The sequence below is a fragment of the Hordeum vulgare genome, chromosome 6H (genome assembly GCF_904849725.1).
Source record: "Hordeum vulgare subsp. vulgare chromosome 6H, MorexV3_pseudomolecules_assembly, whole genome shotgun sequence".
Taxonomy (NCBI): Eukaryota; Viridiplantae; Streptophyta; class Magnoliopsida; order Poales; family Poaceae; genus Hordeum; species Hordeum vulgare.
In genome coordinates, this window is record NC_058523.1 from 55,101,595 (window position 1) to 55,121,692 (window position 20,098).

Genomic DNA, 20,098 nt, shown 5'->3' on the forward strand with positions numbered 1-20,098 from the left:
TACTCCAACAAGTCCCACAAGCCAACTTCTGCGTTGAAGACAATCCCGCTTGTGTGGCCGTTTGCAGTTCGGGGATTAGATGCAGTCGGACCATTCAAGACAGGCCAAGGAGGCTACACTCATCTGTTGGTGGCAGTCGACAAGTTCACAAAATGGATAGAAGCCAAGCCCATCAAGAAACTCGATGCCTCAACAGCCGTCAAGTTTGTCAGGGACATCATCTCCAGATTCGGTGTACCTCACAGCATAATCACGGATAACGGGACAAACTTTGACTCGGACATATTCAAAGGTTTTTGTGCAAGCCAAGGTATCCGAGTGGATTTTGCTTCCGTAGCACATCCTCAATCCAATGGACAAGCAGAGCGGGCGAATGGACTTATTCTTCAGGGTTTAAAGCCCCGACTTCTGCGAGAGGTGGGACATGCCGCTGGCGCTTGGGTCACCGAGTTACCTTCAGTACTTTGGGGTCTCCGCACAACCCCGAACAAATCTACAGGGCGATCGCCGTTCTTCCTCGTTTACGGAGCAGAAGCGGTCCTTCCGAGTGACTTGCTTCATAATGCTCCACGAGTCGAACTCTTCTCCGAAGCTGAAGCAGAACAAGCAAGACAAGATGGAGTGGACCTTCTAGAGGAGGAACGCGAGATGGCACTGACTCGCTCAACCATTTATCAACAAGATCTACGGCGGTATCATGCACGCCACGTCACGAGTCGCACGTTCCAAGCAGGCGACCTGGTGCTCCGAGTGGATCAGCAAAGACCTCACAAGTTAGCCCCGGCCTGGGAAGGACCCTTCATCATCTCCAAGGTGCTGAACAACGGAGCATACAGACTCTACAACATCGAGAGGGAGACAGACGAGCCGCGCGCATGGAATGGAGACCTCTTGAAGCGCTTCTACACGTGATCGTCGACTAAAGCAGTCTAAAGAACTAGTATTGATGGAATAATATAAAGCAGATTCAGTTTTTGCAGTCTCAGAATTCTTCCGCAGTTGCAGACTCTGTTCACACACAAAAAAAAACTTAGCTGTGATCAAGAATCACCTAAGTTATAACTTTCTCGGGGACTTAGCTGTGATCAAGAATCACCTAAGTTCTAACTTTCTCCGAGCGTGCACTAAGCGTCGCACTCGGGGACTTAGCTGTGATCAAGAATCACCTAAGTTCTAACTTTCTCCGAGTATGCACTAAACGTCGCACTCGGGGACTTAGCTGTGATCAAGAATCACCTAAGTTCTAACTTTCTCCGAGTGTGCACTAAACGTCGCACTCGAGGACTTAGTTGTGATCAAGAATCACCTAAGTAATAACTTTCTCCGAGTGTGCACTAAGCGTCGCACTCGGGGACTTAGCTGTGATCAAGAATCACCTAAGTAATAACTTTCTCCGAGTGTGCACTAAACGTCGCACTCGGGGACTTAGCTGTGATCAAGAATCACCTAAGTAATAACTTTCTCCGGGTGTGCACTAAGCGTCGCACTCGGGGACTTAGCTGTGATCAAGAATCACCTAAGTTCTAACTTCCTCCGAGTGTACACTAAACGTCGCACTCGGGGACTTAGCTGTGATCAAGAATCACCTAAGTACTAACTTTCTCCGAGTGTGCACTAAACGTCGTACTCGGGGACTTAGCTGTGATCAAGAATCACCTAAGTACTAACTTTCTCCGAGTGTGCACTAAACGTCGCACTCGGGGACTTAGTTGTGATCAAGAATCACCTAAGTTCTAACTTTCTCCGAGTGTGCACTAAGCGTCGCACTCGGGGACTTAGCTGTGATCAAGAATCACCTAAGTAATAACTTTCTTCGAGTGTGCACTAAGCGTCGCACTCGGGGACTTAGCTGTGATCAAGAATCACCTAAGTTCTAACTTCCTCCGAGTGTACACTAAACGTCGCACTCGGGGACTTAGTTGTGATCAAGAATCACCTAAGTACTAACTTTCTCCGAGTGTGCACTAAACGTCGCACTCGGGGACTTAGCTGTGATCAAGAATCACCGAAGTACTAACTTTCTCTGAGTGTGCACTAAACGTCGCACTCGGGGACTTAGTTGTGATCAAGAATCACCTAAGTACTAACTTTCTCCGAGTGTGCACTAAACGTCGCACTCGGGGACTTAGCTGTGATCAAGAATCACCTAAGTACTAACTTTCTCCGAGTGTGCACTAAACGTCGCACTCGGGGACTTAGCTGTGATCAAGAATCACCTAAGTTCTAACTTCCTCCGAGTGTGCACTAAGCGTCGCACTCGGGGACTTAGCTGTGATCAAGAATCACCTAAGTAATAACTTTCTCCGAGTGTGCACTAAGCGTCGCACTCGGGGACTTAGCTGTGATCAAGAATCACCTAAGTTCTAACTTCCTCCGAGTGTACACTAAACGTCGCACTCGGGGACTTAGCTGTGATCAAGAATCACCTAAGTAATAACTTTCTCCGAGTGTGCACTACACGTCGCACTCGGGGACTTAGCTGTGATCAAGAATCACCTAAGTAATAACTTTCTCCGAGTGTGCACTAAGCTCGCACTCGGGGACTTAGTTGTGATCAATAATCACCTAAGTTCTAACTTTCTCCGAGTGTGCACTATGCGTCGCACTCGGGTACTTAGCTGTGATCAAGAATCACCTAAGTAATAACTCCCTCCGAGTGTACACTAAGCGTCACACTCGGGGATTTAGCTGTGACCAAGAATCACCTAAGTAATAACTCCCTCCGAGTGTGCACTAAACGTCGCACTCGGGGACTTTGTTGTGATCCAGAGTCACCTAAGTAATCACTTTCTCCGAGGGTGCACTAAACGTCGCACTCGAAACAACATTCAAACACAAGAGTAAACGCTTTGATTCGGATTCCAAAATTCTCGCAAAGATAGCTAACTCGGTGCGGATCAAGCTTACCCGCACCGATTTAAGAATGTAACAGCCAACAGAAGTGGCCAAAGTACCTTACAGATAAACACTCGGCATACCGAGGATAAAGTTTTCTTACGCGTCAGCTGGGTCGGCGCCAGGACTGGAGGGCTCCACGAAGGTGTCCAAGTCGATTCCGTCGGCGATGCGGGTAGCGCTCTCAAGGAACGTCTCCATGAAGTCTTCGAATCGAAGCTTCTTCGTGTTGGGGACCTTCAGTGTCTTCAGTTTCTCCTCACGCACCTCCTTGCAATGGACTCGGACCAAGGACATAGCAACATCTGCACCGCAACACGCTGCCGATTTCTTCCACGATTGCACTCGGTTCGGAATCTCCTCCAGTCGCGCCATCAGGCTCTCCATCTCCTGCCGCGACTCATCTTCTGGCCAAAGTTCCTTGTCAATTCGGCCGACGACCTCTCTTAGTCGACCAATGAAAGGACCCACTTTGCCTACGCGGATATGCGCCCGGAGCAGATCCCGATTGGCGTCCTCGCCGAGTGGCACGTTGTCGCGAATGGACCGCTCCACGTCCGCTGCTTCAGCTTCAGCATCAACGCAAAAATCTGCAACAAAAGGGCAAGCATACAATAAACGCCGAGTGTCACGCACACAGTACAAGCACTCGGCAAAACATAAGACTTACCAGCCAGACGCGTCATCATCTGCCCAGCCCAATCGCTGACATACTTCTTCTGAGCTATGCGTCGTTTATTCAGGACGACCATCTGATTCGTGAGAGCAGTCCTCTGTTTCTTCATTTTTTCCACTTCCTCAGTCAACACCTTGTTCGCTTCACGAGCCTCCTCCAAGGACTTCTCTCGTCCCTCCAGAGCATCCTTCATGCCGGCCATTGTGAGCATAGCCACATCAAGCTCACCAGCGAACTGGTTCCTCTCTGCTTTGAGAGCCTCATAGGCCGTCCCCATTTCACAAGTTTTCTGCCACCAAGCACCAAGGGACAATCAGAAAGTTCAACAGTTAAAAGTCTAAGTTCTTGAGACCCCTGCCGACGCAAGCAGTCGACAGCGGTCTCGGGGACTACACCCAGTGGGTTCACTGAGAGTGACCCCACTGGCATGCAGCTCAAGCAGGCCTGCCCTATTGAGATGCATGTTATTACCTACGCCTACGAGGCTAATACTACCCGACCTGAGTACAACTTACTCTCGGGAACTCTTACAGTAAGTGCACTCCGACTGCAACAACTACTCGTACTCGGTCATCCTATTTACAGACACAACCAAAGTAAAGACAATATGTATAAAGACAACTATCGGTGCAAGCACTCGACAGAAGTCTCGGGGACTACACCCACTGGGTTCACTCAAAGTGAACCCATTGCAAACGACAGCTGCTATTCAAGAACACCCAGTGGGTTATAGGAGAAAAGTAAATACTTACTAGACCACTTACTCGGATATCATCTCGCAGCTCCAAGCTCCGCTGGTACAAGGCCGCAACGGAGTCGTAGGCCCTCTTGGCTTCTCCAGCCATCAGCTCCGCCTGCACCATAGCCCCCTTGGCCGCTCCCACCTGCTCCTCCGGAAGACGCTGGATGCTGAATTCAGCATTCGACGAGCCTGGAATCGTTGGAGGTTCCTGAGGCATCCCAAGGTCCACCCCAGTCGGCTCCTCATCCACCAGCACTGGTTCAGTCTGTGGCAGCGCCTCAGTCGGCAGCACGTCGGCGGCGAGAGCGGCAGCAGGAGGAGCAGCCTCAAGAACAGGCTCCACAGCTCGGTCGGCTCTTCCCTGGTCGCCCTCATCCAGGCAAATCGCCCCTGACATGCCGAATGACACGAGGTCTCAGAAAAAGAAAGAAGCAGGACCTATGATAGAATTTGAGACGCGATAGTATAAAACACTCGACGTCCCTACAACGCACCTGGCTGGGACGAGACGACGTTGTCCGTGTCCATGGGATCGTCTTCCTGGCGCGCCGGAGAGGTGGCAGAAGTAGCGACCCTGTCGAGTGAAATCCATTCGGCCAGTAAACAGAAGTTCACTCGGATATCAGAAAGAATTGAAAGCTGGGTACAATTACGTGGAGGTGACAGGGACAGCAACACTCATTCGCGGCAGAGCCTTCCGAGGCTTAGGCCCACTCGGCTTGGCCGCCTTAGAATACTGACCCGCAGGCTCAGCGGCGGCACCCCTGGTCCTCTTAGTGCTTCGAATACTCGGGACCACCGGAGCAGTGGTCGGAGCACTCGAAGACGCGGGAGGAGACGAGGGGACGGCGGGCTCGTGTCGGCGCTTGGTCCGATGCTCTAGTTGCAGAGGTGGCGAGTCCTGCTCTTCGTCTTCTCCCTCCTCCTCGCTGGTCTCCTCCTCCGATTCCCCACTGTCGGATTCGTACTCGGCGCTCTCCACGCTGCCCTCCTGGCTGCCTTCCTCCTCTTCCTCCGCCGGATTCCCATTCGAGACGGGGGAGAACCAGTTGGACCACGCCTGCATAAATTTCAGTCGGCAACATCAGACATCACACAGAGATATAGACAAACGACAAGAATTAAGACAATTCAATGCACTCGACAAGTGTCAGTCACCTGATTCGGTGGAGGATGATCCGCGTTGTAAGGCTTCACTAGCCGAGATCCTTTGGGATTCTCGCAGGGGCCCGTGATTTGGAGCACCCACGAGGTCACCCTCTCCTCAGTCACGCCCACCACGTTGGTCCGAGTGGAGTCTTCGGGCCCCGTGTAATGCCACATGGCATGGTCGCGAGCCTGCAGAGGCTGGATCCGCCGACCAAGGAAGACCTCCAGCAAGTCTATGCCGGTGACCCCCCTCCTGACGACGTCCACGAGTGCCTCAACCAAGGGCTGGATGTCGTTCTTCTCCGCCTTCGAGAGCGCGAGCTGCTTAGGCGGGGCGGGCCGATCTAAACTAAAAGGAGACAGCCCAGTCGACGCATTCGTACAGGCGATATCCTGGCAGTAGAACCACGTCGACTGTCAGTTCCTGACCGACTCACTTAACTGAAGAGCAGGATAACTACTCCGACTCTTTTTCTGGAAACCTAAGCCCCCGCAGAGCTGGAGGAGATGCGTCTTATCATCCGACTGGCTAAGTCGTTTGATGGTTTGGGATCTGGCGGAAAAGATATGTTTGAACAAACCCCAATGGGGAGGGCAGCCGATGAAACACTCGCACAAAACTATAAAGGCAGAAAGATGGGCGATGGCATTCGGAGGAAAATGGTGAAGTTGGGCCCCGAAGTGATTCATGATGCCCTTGAAGAAAGGATGCGGGGGCAAAGAAAAACCTCGATGGACGTGGCTGAGCAGCAGGACGCGCTCCCCCTCCCGAGGCGCTGGCTCGACCTCGTTCTTCGCCGGCAGCCTCCAGGACTTGTGCACGATCATCCCGTGCTCCACCAGCTGCAGCAGGTCCCCCTCCGTCACCGTGGAGGGGAGAAAGTCGCCCTGGATCCATCCCGCCGGCAGCGGCCGCTGCCGCCGCTGAGCAGGCGCCGCCGTCTTCCCCTTCTTCTTCCTCGCCTCCATCTTGCTGGTCTGGCCCTTGGTCATGGCGGCAGCTGCGAGCCCTCGGGAGGAAGGAGAAGGGAGGAGTATAGGAGCGCTGGAGGTGGCGAGAAGCGCGGAGCAGGCGAGAGCAAGGGATTCGGCGAGCGTAATGGAGAAGCCTCGCCGCCGAGATTTAAATAGGGTTCCGACTGGGTCGCTGGCAGGTGGCCCGAAACCTTATCCCCCCGACCCACCGCGGCGATATTAGTGGAGAGGTTGAAGGCGCGAGAATCGAGGCGTCAGGCGCTACTCGAGCGCGCTGGCGTCATCCCGGCTGAGCGTGCGGAAACCGGAATTTGAGGATCCCGGAAAATCCGCCGTTGTCAGTTGACCGGTCGCGTCAGAAGATGCCGCCGAAGCACTCGGCTCCCGACAGTCTGTTTCGCGAGTACTTCCACTCGGATCGTCGATCAGAAAAGTCGGAATTGATCGAGGCAAGCAACGCCCAAGCCGAGTCTATTCCAGTCGGATCCAACTTCAAACATCGCTTCGTCGTTCCAACCCCAATCCATTCGGGGACTAATGATGGGGTTATAGTCCTAGGGTAGGGTCATAGGCCTGCCCTGTAGGTCCTACCCAGGGACTACCCCTCGCAGAGGACAAGACCCTTAGTCAACTCCGACTGAATTAAGGAATCCCTGTCGTCCAGTCGGTAACATACCCTCGGTCCTCCAGTCGGCGACTAGCATTCGGAGCATATCGAGTCAACCGAGTGTATACCACTCGGTACATCCTAACCCCCCTGGAGGGAAACAGCCATACGCTTCCGGGTGCATTTATTAGCATTAAGGGCGTACGTTACCTATAACGTACACATTCAATCGCCACTACTCCACCCCTGTACCGGAACCGTTGTGGAGGGCAGCGCACTCTATATAAGCCACCCTCCCCCACTGGTAAAGGGGTTAGCAACTCATTGTATTCCCTATTCCACTCGACAACAAAGCTCCCTGAGCACTGAGACGTAGAGTTATTACCTCCACCGCGGAGTGGCCCGAACTCATACATCCTCGCCGTAGCTGGGACTCTGCCCATCCTTTTCGTACCCTACACATCTATTGTCAGGCTTATACCCATGACAATGCCTATGCATAGGAAGTATGTTAGACTTAGATGTGATTTTCACATGATTTATGATGCTCTCGTTGTGCTTCAATTCTTGTCTTTTGTGAGAGCATCATTGAATGCCTAGCTAAGGGCGTTAAACAAAAGCGCTTGTTGGGAGGCAAGCCAACGAATCTATCCTTTTTCTTTCTGTTTTGTGTATTCCACACTTCCATAATTCTGTTATGATTGTGTTTTTTGTGTTTCTTTTTGCGTTTATGCCAAGCAAAACCATTATGATTAGTCTTGGGGATGATCGTTTGGTCATGCTGGAAAAGACAGAAACTTTCTGCTCACGAACTTTTGAGTTGATTCTTTTTGCTGCTGATTGCTACGCAAATTCTTCAGACTTCCGTAATGTTTCAGAATTTTTGAAGTAACAGAGGTATACGAAATATACAGATTGCTACAGACTGGTCTGCTGTTAATAGATTCTGTTTTTGTTGTGTTGGTTGCTTATTTTGATGAAACTATGGATAGTATCGGGGGGTATTAGCCATGGAAGATTGAAAGTACAGTAACCCAACATCAGCACATGTAGAATTTAAGTTTGCTACAGTACCTAAGGAAGTGGTGGTTTGCTTTCTTGTACTAATGTTATCACGAGTTTCTGTTTAAGTTTCGTGTTGTGAAGTTTTCAAGTTTTGGGTGAAGTTCTTATGGACAAAGAGATAAAGAGTGGCAAGAGCCCAAGCTTGGGGATGCCCAAGGCACCCCAAGAGATTCAAGGATGCCGTAAAAGCCTAAGCTTGGGGATGCCCCGGGAAGGCATCCCCTCTCTCGTCTTCAATCCATCGGTAACGTTACTTGGGGCTATATTTTTATTCACCACATGTTATGTGTTTTTTCTTGGAGCGTCTTGTATCGTAGGAGTCTTTTATTTTTGTTGTGTCACAATCATCCTTGCTGCACTCCTAGAGAGAGAGACATGCACACACCATGATTTTGTCGAGCTTCACTTATATCTTTTGGTAGACAATTCAGCTCACATGTTCTTCACTTATATCTTTTGAGCTAGATACTTTTGCTCTATGTGCTTCACTTATATCTTTTAGAGCACAGCGGTGCATGGCTTGGTAGTTGATCTATGCTTTGAAAGTAGTCTCAAAAGGGGTAGTTATCCAAAGGGATACGAAAACTTCTACCTTCATGTCCATTGAATAGTTAGAGAAGTTTGATTCACCTCGATTAGTTTTGAGTTGTGGTTATGGTAATATTAAAGTCATGCTAGTAAGGTGTTGTGGATCTAGAAATACTTGTGTTGAAGTTAGTGATTCTCGTAGCATGCACGTATGCTGAACCGCTATGTGATGATATCTGAGCATGATTAGTCTATTGATTGTCATCCTTTGCGTGGCGGTCGGGATCGCGTGATGGTTTATACCTACCAACCCTTCCCCTAGGAGTATGTGTTGAATGCTTTGTTTCGATTACTAATAAAACTTTTGCAAAGAGTATATGAGTTCTTCATGACTAATGTTGATTCCATGGTTTAGATGCACTTTCACCTTCCATCATCACTATCTTCTTAGTGTCGTGCAACTTTCGCCGGTGCACAAAACTCACCATTAGCCTCCCTCAAAACAGCCACCATACCTACCTACTATGGCTTTTTCAAAGTCATTCTGAGATATATTGCCATGCAACTACCACCATGACATGTGCCACCACGTCTACATTGCCATTGCATGATCATAAGATAGCTAGCATGATGTTTCCATCGAAGTCTATGCCATGCTAGATCATTGCCACGGTACACTACCGAAGGCATTCCATATAGAGTCATCGTTACTCTAAGTTTTGAGTTGAAAGTGTGATGATCATCATTAATGGAGCATTGTCCCATGTGAGGAAATAAAAGAGGCCAAAGAAGCCCACCCAAAAAAAAGAGGCCAAAGAGCCCACCAAAAAAAAGAGAGAAAAGGAGAGAAGGGACAATGCTACCACATTTTCCACACTTGTGCATATTAGGCACCATGATCTTCATGATTGAGAGTCTCTCGTTTTGTCACCACCATATAGCTAGTGAGAAATTTTCATTATATAACTTGGCTTGTATATTCCTATGATAGGCTTCCTCAAAATTGCCTTAGGTCTTCGTGAGCAAGCAAATTGGATGCACACCCACTAGTTTTCTGTAAAAGCTTTCACATACTCATAGCTCTAGTGCATCAATTGTATGGCAATCCCTGCTCATTCACATTGATATCTATTGATGAGCATCTCCACAGCTCATTGATATGCCTAGTTAATGTGACTATCTTCTCCTTTTTGTCTTGCAACCTCCACTACATTCCACACCATCTATAGTGCTATAACCATGGCTCACGCTCATGTATTGCGTGAGAGTTGAAAAGGTTTGAGAAAGTAAAGGTGTGAAACAATTACTTGGCCAATACCGGGGTTGTGCATGATTTAAATTCGTTGTGCAATGATGATAGAGCATAGCCAGACTATATGCTTTTGTAGGGATAACTTTCTTTTGGCCATGTTATTTTGAAAGTTCATGATTACTTTGCTAGTTTGCTTGAATTATTATTGTTTCCACGTCAATAGCAAACTATTGTTTTGAATCTAATGGATCTGAACATTCACGTCACATAAGAGGAATTACAAAGGACACCTATGCTAGGTAGCATGAAAGCATAAAAAATTCATTCTTATCACTTCCCAACTCGAGGACGAGCAGGAGTTAAGCTTGGGGGTGCTTGATACATCTCAAACGTATCTATAATTTTTGATGGTTCCACGCTGTTATCTTGTCTTCTTTGGTTGTTTTATGTACCTTTTATATCTTTTGTGGGACTAACTTATTAATTCAGTGCCAAGTTCTAGTTCCTGTTTTTTCCGTGTTTTTGACTCTTTTCTGTTCTGATTTTGGAACGGAGTCCAAACGGAAGAAAAACCCCAAAATGATTTTTTCCCGAACGGAAGAAGATCAGGGGGCCTTTGGGCCAAGCCAGGTGGGCTCCAGGGAGCCCACAAGCCCCCACTCCGCCACCAGGGAGGGAGGCGGCTGTGGGCAGGCTTGTGGCCTCCCTGGCCGCCCCTTGACCTAGATCTTTGACCTAGAAATTCCCAAATATTCCGCAAAAAATCAGGGGAGCCTGAAAATACTTTTCCACCGCCGCAAGCTTCCGTGTCCGCGAGATCTCATCTGGAGACCCTTCCCGGCACCCTGCCGGAGGGGACTTTGCAGTTGGAGGGCTTCTTCATCATCATCATCATCGCCCCTCCAATGACTCGTGAGTAGTTCACTTCAGACCTACGGGTCCGTAGTTAGTAGCTAGATGGCTTCTTCTCTCTCTTGGATCTTCAATACAAAGTTCTCCATGATCTTCATGGACATCTATCCGATGTAATCTTCTTTGGCGGTGTGTTTGTCGAGATCCGATGAATTGTGGATTTGTGATCAGATTATCTATGATATATATTTGAGTCTTTGTTGATTTCTTATATGCATGATTTGATATCCTTGTAAGTCTCTCCGAGTCTTGGGTTTTGTTTGGCCAACTAGATCTATGATTCTTGCAATGGGAGAAGTGCTTGGTTTTGGGTTCTGCCATGTGGTGACCTTTCCCAGTGACAGTAGGGGCAGCAAGGCACACATCAAGTAGTTGCCATCAAGGGTAAAAAGATGGGGTTTTTATCATTGGTTTGAGATTATCCCTCTACATCATGTCATCTTGCATAAGGCATTACTCTGTTCTTATGGACTTAATACACTAGATGCATGCTGGATAGCGGTCGACGTGTGGAGTAATAGTAGTAGATGCAGATAGTATCGGTCTACTTGTTTTGGACGTGATGCCTATAGAAATAATCATTGCATAGATATCGTCACGACTTTGCGCGGTTCTATCAATTGCTCGACAGTAATTTGTTCACCCACCGTCTACTTGCTTTCATGAGAGAAGCCACTAGTAAACACTACGGCCCCCGAGTCTATTCACATCCATCGTTTACATCTCCGCTTTTACTTTGCTTTGTTACTTTGTTGCTTTCAGTTCTCACTTGGCAAACAATCTATAAGGGATTGACAACCCCTTCATAGCGTTGGGACACTATAAGAAATAAGGTCAATTATGACTCCCTATATTTGTCATTGATTCGTCATTGTTGTCGTTTATTGACCTTTTTTGACCAAATTTACAACGGCAAGAGTTGGCCGTCAAGAATGAACAAACATGACCTTTCTAAAATTTTGGTCGCGGGTCTTTGTCGACCAAAATTTTGGTTTGGTCATTAGCCATTTGTGTGAGCCACGTAGGATCTGACGTGGCATTGCTAGTGACCAAATGAAATCATTATAAGATTCAGATCCCTATCCACCAATCTAGCTACATGGGCTTGGCCTAATACCTATTTTACTATTGAAAATGTCTGATTTGTTTGGGTTGAAGCATTTTTTTTGCTAGAAGCACGCATATCTCAGGATAGGCCCATCAAAAATAAGTACAACAGAATAAAAGATTGCAAATAAAATGTATATTTCATTTTAGTAACATATCACACCAAATATAATACATCATCCACCGTCTCCACACATTAAGGTTCAACGCCTAACAAGGGCACATCAAAATAATTTTACATGTACACAACACAATACTTCTGCAAGTGCAAGTGCACATAAAAAGGACCCAACAAATGCACAATTACACATAAAGAAAGTTCCACAAAGATTGGATGAGAACCATAAGTTTCTTCTCATCCTCTTCCTCTGCACAAAATGCTCTTGCCATTGCCACCTGCAAGAAGAAAATGATGGTAAGGCTTTCAGAACAAGGAAACTATTCGTCAGACACTAAAGAATTGTTAACATAAGTATTCTTGCTGCCATCAATACATAAGAATTACGCCACTAGTAAACTAGTACCCAACATTAATAGTGGCCTCATGTACCCATAAAATAAAATAAGAATCTGTAGTAGCAAGATAATTGTACTAGTTTTAGAAGCACAACATGTCAGGATCTGTAGTAGCAAAATAAGAATCATGTACTCATAAAATAAAATAAGAATCTGTAGTAGCAAAATAAGAATCGCAGCTTGCATGAAACATCTATTATACAAGTACTACACACGTAAGAAAATAAGATAGACATCCTAATTCTACACGCCTAGAAAGATTATGCAAGTACTACACACGTAAAAATATAAGATAGACAAGTACTACACGTCAAAGCAAATACTACAGGCATCCGAATCGTATATGTCTAGAAAAACATGTAGCAGTCACGTCCTACTGGCAATCTTTAAAATTAAAAAAAAAAATCTTTCCATGTACATGCCTTTTAAAAAGTAGTCCCCTGCTGCATGTACGTGTATTGTAAGGGAAAATTAAAACTACTGCATATACGTATATGGATTAAGGTACTAATTTTCTCCTGATACGGATTGGACGGTCATCCTCCTGAGTTGATCCCAAGTTAAAATCTGGAAACAGCTATACGTCCCTACATTCATCTAGACAAACAGACTCCTACGTCCCCATATATACCAGTGAGCAGATTGTTGTAAAAAAAATACTGACCTCCAAATTAAAGTCCGGAGCCATACGTCCCTACACTGATCTAAAAACCAGTCTCTTACGTTCCTGCATATACGAGTCATCAGACCACAAGTTAAAGTCAGGAGGAAGCCATAATTCCCTACATTGATTAGAAAAGAACAATCTCATACGCCCCCGAATATACGAGTGATAAGATTGTTGTGGAAAATATCGGATAGAATTTTCTAAAAAAAAAAGGTAGGACTTTATTCCAACATAGATACATACATGTTTTATTTTGCCAAAAAATAGATACATGCAAAAAAAATACTTTCCATTGATTTGAATTATAACGTTCGAAATTTAAGGATGGAAAATTTATGTTAAACTTCTATGGTGTACAAATAACTATTTTTTTGCGGCCAACGTAGAAATAAATCTTATGATTTGTTTAGAGGTAATATAGGTCTTATGATTGACACATAGAACCGAGTCTGTTATGTACACGTATGGAACAAAATAACCTATACAAGGAATAATACAAACGCCCCCTATAGATATATGCATGTTGATGAAATGAACAAACTATTGATCCGCTATCAGTATTCTGCTTGCACATAGTGAGAATATGAGATGGAGTTCAATTCCAAACCGGATTGAGGAACTAATTGTTCTGCCAATTTAGCTTCTTTATTTATTTCTAATATCCAACTATGTCAATTAAGCCTAAGATGTAACTCTTCTGCCCCGCGGCGCAAAACTGCATGCACACGGTGTGTTTGATGCGTGTACGCTTTTTCTCATATCTCTCAAAGCACTCTTCACTGAAAAACCAATTAACTCCAAAACAACGAATTGACATTAGATAGTTTCGAATTATATTTTATCTATGTACATTTCTAAGAGAGCATAGTACACGCAAAAAATGGTTTCATGAGTAATACTGAAGGTTAATAGAAAACAAACCAAGTTAATATAGCTAGGAGGAACTATCCAAATTTTAGTAATGGATATGACACACACACGACTTTATATTTTGTTTTCTTCTAGCATGTTTATTTACAGTATGCACATCCACATACACATTACTGTTCTATACAAACAAGGTCGAAGAGTGAATGAAATATAATATGTTAGTGTTTTTCTAATAAATGCACATATATTCACATTTGACTCAGATAGCTTAGCAACAAAGTCAATCGAAAGAAGATGATCATAGTTGAAAGTATGCTGGACGTGAAGTAGAATACATAAAAACTACAATTACAATAGGACCAGCGAAGATGTCGTTGGAAGACAGAGGACACATTGTTTTTTGACAAACAATAAAAATAGTATTAGAAGAAGAAAATAAGTAAGATCTAACATTTACTAAAAATCTTCGAATAAAATGACGACAAAAAGAAATAAATGAATGAGGGGAGGAAGAGATACGAGTAAAGGATAGCATATTAATTCACAAGACTAAAAACATACGCGGGTTCCAATTATATCTTCTATGTAAACAATAAACTGTTGGTTCGTTAGCTACGTATTTTGGATGTTTTTTATCAGTTAAACTTAAATCTTTCCATGGTAATAAAAACTAAAGATGCAATTGCATAAGAACTTAAAAAATTAAGTAGTAAGTACATGAAATACAGATAATTGACATGATATAATTGACATTGTATATAGTAACACATGATATATAATTCTATTTGCGCGGGTCGCCCCGCTAGTTCACATTGATGTCAACAAGCAGATGATTACTACTGAATACATGGTCAAAGGGACAATACAAACACATAAAGAGGCAGGAATGGAGCATGTCAACTGTAAAGCACAACCACTAGTAGCATGCTGGTGAGAGAGGTTTCCAGACGCTAACCATTCTTCTTGTAGGTGCTGGACACCTCGGCCTTGTAGCGTGAGTGGAGGTAGCACGCAATCTGCACCAACAAAGCACCACACACACACAAAGAAAGTCAAATCCCCCGCACCACGGACAACCAAATCCTAATAATCCTAATAATCCTGAAAACAAAGGTTGGAGCTGCCGTTGTCGAAGATGACAGTGAACTTCTGCGGAGGCATGCCGACGCCGATCTCCCCAAAGTAATGCACGTTCATGTAGTTCTTGAGGGACACGATGTCGCCCTCTTCCTCGGAGCCGAGGGTGTTGACGCCGGTGAGGAGGGGCTGCTCCTCGCTGCGGGAGAGGCCCATGGCGACGCGACTGTTCCGGTCGATGGGGCGCTTCTTGAGCGCGATCCGCACCAGGCCCTCCGCCTCGGACGCCGCCCCGAGGAGGGTTTGCGGCAGCAGCGCCGCGGCAAGGAGCGCCAGCGCGAGCCCACGGGTTCCCATGGTCGCGATCTGCGGCGAATCAGAGGGGGCGAGGCCAGGGCGCGGGGGCACGGAGCTGGGGTTGCCGGGGCTTGGGGCCTGCCCCAATGAACGGGGCCATAGGGTATTGTGGCTCGAAGGGATGGACGCTGATGGGAGAGGTGGAGAGGGGATCACATGTGCCTGCCATGGTGGAGAACCGGAGATCTGGTGAGGGGAAGGGAAGGATGGAGGCTGGCGGCAGGAGAGGCAGGAGGGTCACGGGAGACGAGGGCGGACGGGGCTGGAGATAGGGTTAGGGTCTGGTTTGTGGTGGAAGGGATTTTTTTACCCTGTTCGCTAAATGGGCTTGCTCAAGTCCGGGTAGATATTGGATTTAGGGAATATGAACCCATATTGTTGTCTCTAGCTGTATTTTTTATTGCGAAAAAAAGTTGTATTTATTATTTCCCTCAAAAGAAAGCTGTATTTTTTATTGAGTGTTGTGAGTGGTAATACTTTTCATTTAATTATGATATGATTTGGCATTACTAAAAAATTCACCCACATTGTTTTCCATCACTGGTAGTTTGGCTTAACCAAGAAGAAACCATCATTGTACTCTTCGATCGGAGAACTTTTACATCTTCTCCATAGTACTTATCTAAAATTTTACAACAACTATGTTAAAAATGAGGCATGAGTTCATGTTTAAGTTTTTATTGTTTGAAACACCAAGTTAAGGTACCCTATAATACCTTCCATATAAGCATGTGCTCATATATTTCATTGTGGTAATTATATTGTACTTTCTAAAATATTTAGGATATTAAAATGAATAATTATAATTTATTGGTATTTATCTAATATTATTTACGCCGTCCATATATTAAAAACAAAGTCCCACTCTCTATACATGACACATAGGCAGAATTGATGAGGTGTCGTCCAGTCACCTCCATTCATATGATTACGACGTTATATTTGGTCATGCTAGCACCGAAATATGAGCATAAACACTTTGACACATCTTAATGACCATTTTGTGCAATAAGATCATGACCTTATGGACACAAAAGGTCATAACGTTATGGGGTTTGGACCCTCTTCGACTTTCCATGACTAATCTATGAAATTTGGTCATGGATCCATGACCAATTAAACCATTGTCATTACTTTTGGTCATAATTGAACGTTTTTCTTGTAGTGGGAGCAAGTTTTTGTGTTTGTGCAGGATCTTGATATACTCCTCGACTGGATTGATACCTTGGTTCTCAAACTGAGGAAAATACTTACCACCGCTACGCTACATCACCCTTTCCGCTTCGAGGGAACACCAACGCAAGGCTCCAAGGCCACGGGGGAAATCCTTTGCACACTTGCCTAGGAAGTCCCTTAAGGCGTAGCCGCAGCAGAAAGATCAAGCCAAGTATTCTCCCGTCGACGTGCCTATTTCTGGCGTCGTTGGAAGGTCTTTTGTTGCAGTAGCAGGGAGTCAAAACTTTACTTTTCTGTTTGGGAACCGCCTATAGCATGTGTAGCGTGGAAGATGGTGAGAACTCTTGGTCATTGCGTTGACAATGAAAGCATGGCACCCAAAATTATTATCTCTGTTTTCAAAGCTTGAGCTCTGGCACCTCTGCAAATCAATGCTTCCCTCTGCGAAGGGCATGTCTATTTATGTCCCTGTTGAGTCATCCTCTTCTTATAAAAGCACCAATTAGAGAGCACCTCTTTCATTTTTATGCTTTGCTTTTAACTGTGATGAGTATGACTGTGACTGGATCTTCTTTGCCAGGAATTACAATGTTTAGTCAGCCCTTGGTCTTTGAAGGTGTTCTGCATTTATGTTTTGCGGTGTCAGAAAGAGCTAGCGAGATACCATCTGTCCGTACTGCTTCATGATTGTTTTGATTGAAGTGTTGACGTTTGAGACTTATTATTATTTGCTCGCTAGTTGATTATGCCATTGATATGAGTTTACCGTGAGACCTAGATGTCATTTGCTTATGTGGTTAGCTTGTGATCTTGCTGAAATTCTAGTTATGAGTTAGACATAGTTGCAACAATAAGATCAAACAGAGTTCGTAAAAGTTTTCTTTTGTCTCTTTCAGTTTGTCAACTAAATTGCTTAAGGACAAGCAAGGTTTTAAGCTTCGGGGAGTTGATACGTCTCCATCGTATCTACTTTTCCAAACTCTTTTGCCCTTGTTTTGGACTCTAATTTGCATGATTTGAATGGAACTAACCCGGACTAACGCTGTTTTCAGCAGAATTGCCATGGTGTTGTTTTTGCGTAGAAATAAAAGTTCTCGGAATGACCTAGAAATTTACGGGGATTTTTTGTGGAATATATAAAAAATACTGGCGCAAGAATCAACGGAGGAAGTGGAGCGTGGAGCCCACAAGCCCACCAGGCGCGGCCCCCCCTGGCCTAGCCTGGCAGGCTTGTGGGGCCCACAATGCTCCACCGCCTCCAATCTCAGGTCTATTTAGTCTGTTTCGTCCAGAAAAAAATCAAGGAGAAGAGTTCATCGCGTTTTACGATACGGAGGCGCCGCCACCTCCTGTTCTTCCTCTAGAGGGCAGATCTGGAGTCCATTCTGGGCTCCGGAGAGGGGAAATCGTCGCCATCGTCATCACCAACCTTCCTTCATCGCCAATTCCATGATGCTCTTCACCGTTCGTGAGTAATTTCATCGTAGGCTTGCTGGACAGTGATTGGTTAGATGAGATCTATCATGTAATCGAGTTAGTTTTGATGGGGATTGATCCCTAGTATCCACTATGTTCTGAGATTGATGTTGCTACTACTTTGCCATGCTTAATGCTTGTCACTAGGGCCTGAGTGCCATGATTTCAGATCTGAACCTATTATGTTGCCGCCAATATATGTGTGTTCTTGATCCTATCTTGCAAGTTGTAGTCACCTACTATGTGTTATGACCCGGCAACCCCGGAGTGACAATAGCCGGAACCATTCCCGGACATGACCATAGTATGAGGAGTTTATGTATTCACCAAGTGTTAATGTGTTGATCCTGTTCTTTATTAAAAGGAGAACCTTAATATCTCGTAGTTTCCATTAGGACCCCGCTGCCACGGGAGGGACGGACAATCGATGTCATGCAAGTTCTTTTCCCTAAGCACGTATGACTACATACGGAATACATGACTACATTACATTGACGAACTGGAGCTAGTTACATATCTCTCCGTGTTATAACTGTTGCATGATGAATAGCATCTGGCATAATCATCCATCACCGATCCAATGCCTACGAGTCTTTTCCTACTGGTCCTTGCTACGTTATTTTGCTGCTACTACTGTCGCTGCTGCTATTGTTACTCTGTTGCTACTGTTGTTACTCTGCAGCTACTGGTTACTGTTGCTACTGTTGCTATCACACTACCTTGCTACTGATACTTTGCTACAGATACTAAATCTTTCAGGTGTGGTTGAATTGACAACTCAACTGCTAATACTTGAGAATATTCTTTGGCTTCCCCTTGAGTCGAATCTATAAATTTGGGTTGAATACTCTACCCTCGAAAACTATTGCGATCCCCTATACTTGTGGGTTATCACCCCTCACTAGTAGAAAACAGGGCTATCGTTCGGCCCTGGCCAGCCCATTAGTCCCGGTTCTTCAAGAACCGAGACCAATGGGGGGTATTAGACCCGGTTCGTGAGCCCAGGGGGGCGGCCGGGGCCTCGTGGGCATTGGTCCCGGTTCGTGTAGAACCATTTGTTCCGGTTCGAGCCACGAACCGGGATCAATGGTCCTTGCTGCTAGCCCACAACCATTGGTACCGGTTCGTGGCATGAACCGAGACAGCAAGGGTGGCTTTAGTCCCAGTTCATGCCACGAACCGGGACAAATAAGTTGCCTATATATACCCACCGCCGCGGCAGAGCTCTCCACAGTGCTCTGTTTTTTCAATCCGGCGAGGAGAGGGCATTTGGGTGCTCTAGTTCACCTCCTATGCACATGAGGTGTCCGATGAAATGCCCGAGCCACACTAGTTAAGCTTTCTCCTCTCGAAGCTCGACCTAGGAGCTCCATTTTTTTGAGATTTGTCTAGATTTAGGGGTCCGTCACGCCCCGTCCCCGTTTTCACCGCCGTTCATCGCCCGCGCCGATCTCGTCGCCGGCACCATCGTGGTGAGCCTCTTGTTCTTATCTTCTTTATGATACTTGTCTGATTTTCTTAATTTAGATAGATATTTGTCTGATTTTCTTAATTTTGACACACATAATTATATGTAATGCACGCAGATGAACCGGCAATGGATGTATGGTGACAGACACACCTCCGAGTACATTAAGGGCGTGCATATTTTTCTCGAAGTGGCTGAGGCCAAACAAGCAGAATGGTTTTATGTGTTGTCCATGCAATAAATGTGGGAATACGAAGTCTTACTCTGACCGGAAAATCCTTCACACCCACCTTCTTTACAAGGGTTTCATGCCACACTATAATGTTTGGACGAGGCACGGAGAAATAGTGGTTATGATGGAAGACGGCGAAGAAGAAGAGGACGATGACAACTCTGTGCCCCCTGAATACGGTGATGCTGCAACGGGGGGAGCTGCTGAAGATCAAGAGGAACCAGACGATGTGCCCGATGATGCTGCAACGGGGGAAGCTGCTGAAGATCAAGAGAGACCAGACGATGTGCCCGATGATGATCTCCGCCGGGTCATTGTCGATGCAAGGATGCAATGCGAAAGTCAAAAGGA